Genomic DNA, 6000 nt, shown 5'->3' on the forward strand with positions numbered 1-6000 from the left:
TGCTAATTACACAGTCTTACTACCATGCTATAGAAATAGTCTAAGAATCAACTTTATCTGAGGGTATTATGTCAACATTTATTCAGAGTCTACTTTATACTAAGTTCTATTCTTGGAAATTTAAAGAAAGCCACATGCATTGGACTATTATTACTCTAGTGCCCATAGAAGTACTTTATTGGGTCAGTTTTTTTTTCGCTTTTCTTTTAAAATCACATTTGGAACTGCCCACTTCAGCAACAGCTGAGGGATATGGTTAAGGGATATAGCATACTTGTTAAAAAGTCATGTGAAAATAGGTACACATCTTTTGATAAACTGTTATCAAATAAACGTTCACTTAAGCTATTGATTACCTACTATGTTCAAGCCCTGTATTAAAATACAAAAGAAAAGCCATAGGCCAGGACTGTATTTCTTCTTTTATTGCTTGGGCCACATTCTTTACCTTTTATTTGTAAATTACTTCAAATCTGTTTTGAAAGTAAGCAAGTACAAAAAGAAAACGTTGCATGGAATTTAGATACACTATCAGGACTGTTAATAGAGACCATAAACTGTGTTCATTAGTTCATTCAGTCATTCAATAAATATTTCTTTGAAATATTTGAATGCATATGAGTCCAGCACTGTATTAAGTTCTGGGGTTACACTGATACAAAATTTGCGATCTATTCAGAACTGTGAATTTTTAAATTCTTATTTACTAAATATGTGACCAATTTTTTTAATTAGAAATCTTGGAATTTTGTCATACTAAGTATTTCACTTTGTTGTCTGTCTCTTCCCATTGGAATAAATGCTAATTTTATGAGGGTTAAGACTTTTGTCTTTTATCTCCAGCACTTAGAACAATGCTTGGCACATAGTAGGAAATATTTCAAAGAATAAAAGAATGAATGAGAGTTAAAAGGTACAAATACTTATCCTCTACATACATATCTTGGTGCATTAACATATATACATATTTCTTTGATAAGACAGATTTCTACCCTCAATTAGCAATTTTCTTCATGATTGCTACATTCTTGTTTTATATCAATACACTAAAGGATTACTGGTATATGAAACTAATATCAGGTCAAACATGATTACCTTTTAAAAATTCCATGTGATAAGCCAGACTTGCCCAGAAATAAATTGTTTTTAATCATAATAATATTTTTACTATAAAGGCAAGTCTTATTTTCATTCCTGTGTTCATTTATTTTACCTCCCAAACTATAACACAATTAAAATAGTCTCTAAGATCAGATCATGTAGCCAAAGTGAAGAATGTTATTTTACCACACCCAAGTAAAGATTCCTGATAATAGGAAAGACTGGTTATTGTCCTGTAGGTGGTATCATCATAGCTGAATCATTAATCAACCAAAGTTTTTGTATGTTGAATTGGTATTTTTTTCCTACACTAAGTGAAATACATTTTCTTGTCATGGCAGATGAGTTGTGCAGAATAGTATCTTACCTGAGTCAGTTCCCCACTCCCTTTCCTGACTGCCACATTCAACTCTGTAATAAAGCCTAAGAATGCATTTTCAGTAATTTTTTAAAACCACATTTTCCCCTCAAATGACCTATGATAGCTGTGATTAAGTGCTACATTTTCCTTACAATCACTCTGAACAATTCCCTTCCACTTCACCATGGAGTTATGAGCTTCATATATTTGCTACGTTGGTTCAGAAGAATGCAGAATTGTGTGAAATACCTAAAAGAAATCAGATTTACATATACCATCTTTTATAATTCTATGTATTACATTTTAGTTGGGGTTTCAGATATCTGTGAATATGTGAGATCTTATTATTGAGTTTTGTCGTATTTTATCAAGAAGGGCTATTTATATACCCCAACAGGTAAAAACCTCAAATGCAAGCAACATTGCATTGCTTATTAGAAACACATCATTGGATAGGACTTGGAAATCATACTTGCTGTCTTGTTTAGTCATAAGAGATCTTGGCCCAGAGTTCTTGGCAGGAGAAATGTTTGAATGGAACCTCTCAATCTCTAATAGAAGCTGCTGGAAGAATAAAAGTCGGCAACAATTTTGGCAGCATGCCAAGGGTAGTGGAAACTACTTTCATCTCACAAACTGGAAATAATAGAGCAGAATGACCTTAAGGGTTGCTTTTAAAAGGGACATCAGACCGCCCTGTGCTTAATGAGGTGTCACCCTCTTGATTTAGATGATGATTCAAATAATTAGGGCTTCAGTGCATGTATAAATAATGTAAATTGGGGAAATTGAGTGTTTTAACAACTTCAACAGGAGACTATTTCTTGTTGTCACTCAGCCAACCATCAGCACATTTTACATTCCAAGTCCCCTTGGGAATATTGCTCATTCATTAGGTTCTTCCAGATGTTCCTCAAAGAGACGTTATCATTATCTTATACTCAACCAAAGAGAAACAGATTGTAAGGCAAAGCCACAGGCTTTATATAAAGGAAGAAACACCTGAATTGCAACCTGCTGGCTTCCATTTTTTGCTGAGTTTGTTTAGGAATTGAGGACTATATTTATTTTTTGTCTTGAATATATATTGGCAATGTGGGCTGTGGAAAGAGTGAGTCAAGAAGTTAGATTTTAGTCTTGGCTCTTTCTTTTACCAGCTGGTTTTATAAACTTAGCAAAGGCACAAAACTTCTTAGAGTCTGACTTTATTCACCTGTAAAATGGGAATCGAATTACTGTATACTCCATAGGGCTGTCATAATAATCAAACGAAGTAATACAGGTGAAGTTGCTTTACAAGCTAGAAAGCCCTATTGAAATATTTAGTTCAAAGCATATATTATATTTAACCATTATTCTATGTAGAAATACATAGATCTTAATCTAAATTACTCCCTTCTCAAACACTTTTATCCTGCTGTTGGAAATGTAAATTAGTACAACCACTAAGAAAAATAGTATGGAGATGCCTTAAAGAACTAAAAGTAGATCTATCATTCAATCCAGCAATCTCACTACTGGGTATCTACCCAAATGAAAAGAAATCGTTATATGAAAAAGACAAATGCAGCTGGGCGCAGTGGCTCACGCCTGTAATCCCAGCACTTTGGGAGGCCAAGGCGGGCAGATCACGAGGTCAGGAGTTCAAGACCAGACTGGCCAACATGGTGAAACCCCGTCTCTACTAAAAATTACAAAAATTAGCTGAGCATGGTGGCTCATGCCTGTAATCCTAGCTACTTGGGAGGCTGAGGTAGGAGAATTGCTTGAACAGACACCCGGGAGGCAGAGGTTGCAGTGAGCCGAGATGGTGCCACTGCATTCCAGCCTGGGCTACAGAGCGAGACTCCATCTCCAAAAAAAAAAAAAAAAAAGAAAAAAGAAAAAAAAGAAAGAAAAAGACATAGGTATGCACATATTTGTAGCAGCACTATTCTCAGATGCCAAGATATGAAATCAACCTAAGTGCCCATTGACCAACAAGTGAATAAGGAAAACGTGGATACATAAAACATGGAATACTACTCAGCCATAAAAAAGATGAATCATGTCTTTTGCAGCAACTTGGTTGGAGCTGGAGGACATTATTCTAAGTGAAGTAACTCAGGAATGCAAAACCAAATATCGTAGATTTTCACTTATAAGTGGGAGCTAAGCTATGAGGACATAAAGGCAAAGAATGATAGAATGGACTTCGGGGACTTGGGAGGAAAGGATGGGAGAGGGATGAGGGATAAAAGACTACATGTTGGGTACAGTATACACTGCTTGGGTGATAGGTGCACTCAAATCTGAGAAATCACTGTATGGATGTAACAAAAAACCACCTATACCCCCACATTATGGAAATTTAAGAAATTACTCACTTTTTAGACATTCAGATTAGCATTTCATAACACATTGGGACAATTAGACAACGAAAATGACCTTAAGACTGAAGATTTTTGTCTGGCTTTTTACTCTCTCAATATTTTCCTTCTTTTACCTGAAAAATGTTGGCATTGTGTAAACTGGTTCAGGAAATACCATCCCACCTGATTCCCAGTATGAGAACCATATTGAATATCTTTTAATAAAGGGTAGCTAATTGATTTGTAACAGGGTTTTGAAAATAGCTGCTATTATCCAAGCATCTTTGTTTGAACAGCAATTTTAGCTGTGGCTATTACAATCCCTGTGGCATCCCATGAGTCAGCAATGTTCAGTTTTGGGGTGAGTCAGTTTGACCCTTTGGATAATTATGGTATCTAAGGACTTCTCAGACATAACAACAAACTTCGAGGGTTGGATCAGAATAGAGAGATAAGAATTAGCAGTGGAGGAATCAGAACCAAAGGGCATGAGTCAGGATATTCAGCAAATACACTGTGCCATAGGAAAGGGGGGAAAAATCCAAAGCTCTTAACTGGGGAGATTAAGGTATCAGGATATCAAAAAGAAAGAGGGGAAATATGAAATCATATAGAGACTTTCATTTAAAGTTACTATTTGTGTACATCTGTCTGAACATATTGAAGTTTTGACATACCCTACCAAAGGATTTTTCAGCCCACTAATTCTTAGAAATGAGGTCCCGTCTAGATGGGAAAAGCTGAAAGGACATGGATTGGTAAGATCTGATCAAGGTCTGAATTTTTCCAAATAATGCTTGTCTGACTTAGGGACTGTAATTTTTTTTCCCACTCTAGCCAACTGCATGGCCATAAACAGCATAAATTCCATCCTGAAAGTCCCTGCATCTGGGTGACATTTGGAATTAGAATTGTGGAGAGGAGAGTATCTTAAAGTCTAAGGATCTTTGCTAATGCATGCAGGCTGGATGTGAGCCGCACTTAGCTTGGAGCCTTAATTCTCAGTCATGAAGATTTATGTTAGGCTTGGAAAGAATTAATGAGATTAATAATTCAGCTTATCATTTGTTTATTGAAATGAATTCTATAGATTATATAAATATGAAAAAGACACAGTCTTTTCTTTCCCTTGAAGGCTTTACAGACTTGTGCGTGTGGGGATTAGGCTTATAGAAAATAATGACGCCCTCCATTTTTACTCCTCAGAGTGAAATAAAATATTTATGGGAGGACTAAACTGAATACAAAATGCAATCATATTCAATGTTGTATCTCCAATAAGAAAGAGAAGACATGTAAAACCTTCAGCTCCTTTTAATGGCACGGGGCTTCCAAAAGAGAAGCAAAGAGCCAATGTGCCACAGCACAGTAATGCTTATTTCTACAGAGGGGCATAGCTATGTTAATATGAGTATTCTTTTATCAATAATGATTAGAATGCACCATCCCTAAGAGAAGTTCATATTTTAGAGGGATTACTTACTTAGCAGATACCATTGGTTACCTCACATCTTTTTTCGCATATCTTTCTTCTTTCATAATAGGACCCTGATTTTGCTCAGGCATTCCCCACTTCTCCAAGTGACCATATTCTTTGGGTTGGGCAGGCCCCAGCTCCAACTTTCAGTCCTGGCAATTTCCAAGTCCTGGCTTGTCCAGTCCAATTATGGTGGTCTATCCCCTTACCAGTGATTGGTTAAGCATAGGTAAGTGATCCAACTCTGTTCAATAAAGTCTTGCCAGGAGACATGCTGGGAGATTCTGGGAAGAGTTTCTTTGCTCCTCAGAGAGAGATGGAGCATCCTTCCTCCTGTAGTCACTGTTGTACCAGATATGACACCTGGGCAGCAATCTTGCTCTCTGCCAGAGTACAAAACTCACATTCAGAGGAGGGATGACCCTGGAAGGTCTTAGAGAAGCAGAGTTTTGACTTTACTTGCATGACACCTGGTGATTGACCTACCTATGAAATTTTGTCATGAAAGATAATAAATGTTATGAATATTAAGCCACTTTGAGTTGAGTTTTGTTATTTGTGGCTAAAAAATTTCTATCAGATAGTTACTAGTGAGGGAACTAGAGAATCCATAGCTGTCACTGGTGTTCTGTAGTTGGAGTTTAGTTGAAGAACCCATCTTCATCCTTGCTCATACCTGAAGCCCATCTTTCACCCAGAGGTCATGAGAT

Source organism: Aotus nancymaae, unplaced genomic scaffold (genome assembly GCF_030222135.1).
Source record: "Aotus nancymaae isolate 86718 unplaced genomic scaffold, 86718_ANA_hifiasm-v0.15.2.pri h1tg000016l, whole genome shotgun sequence".
Lineage (NCBI taxonomy): Eukaryota > Metazoa > Chordata > Mammalia > Primates > Aotidae > Aotus > Aotus nancymaae.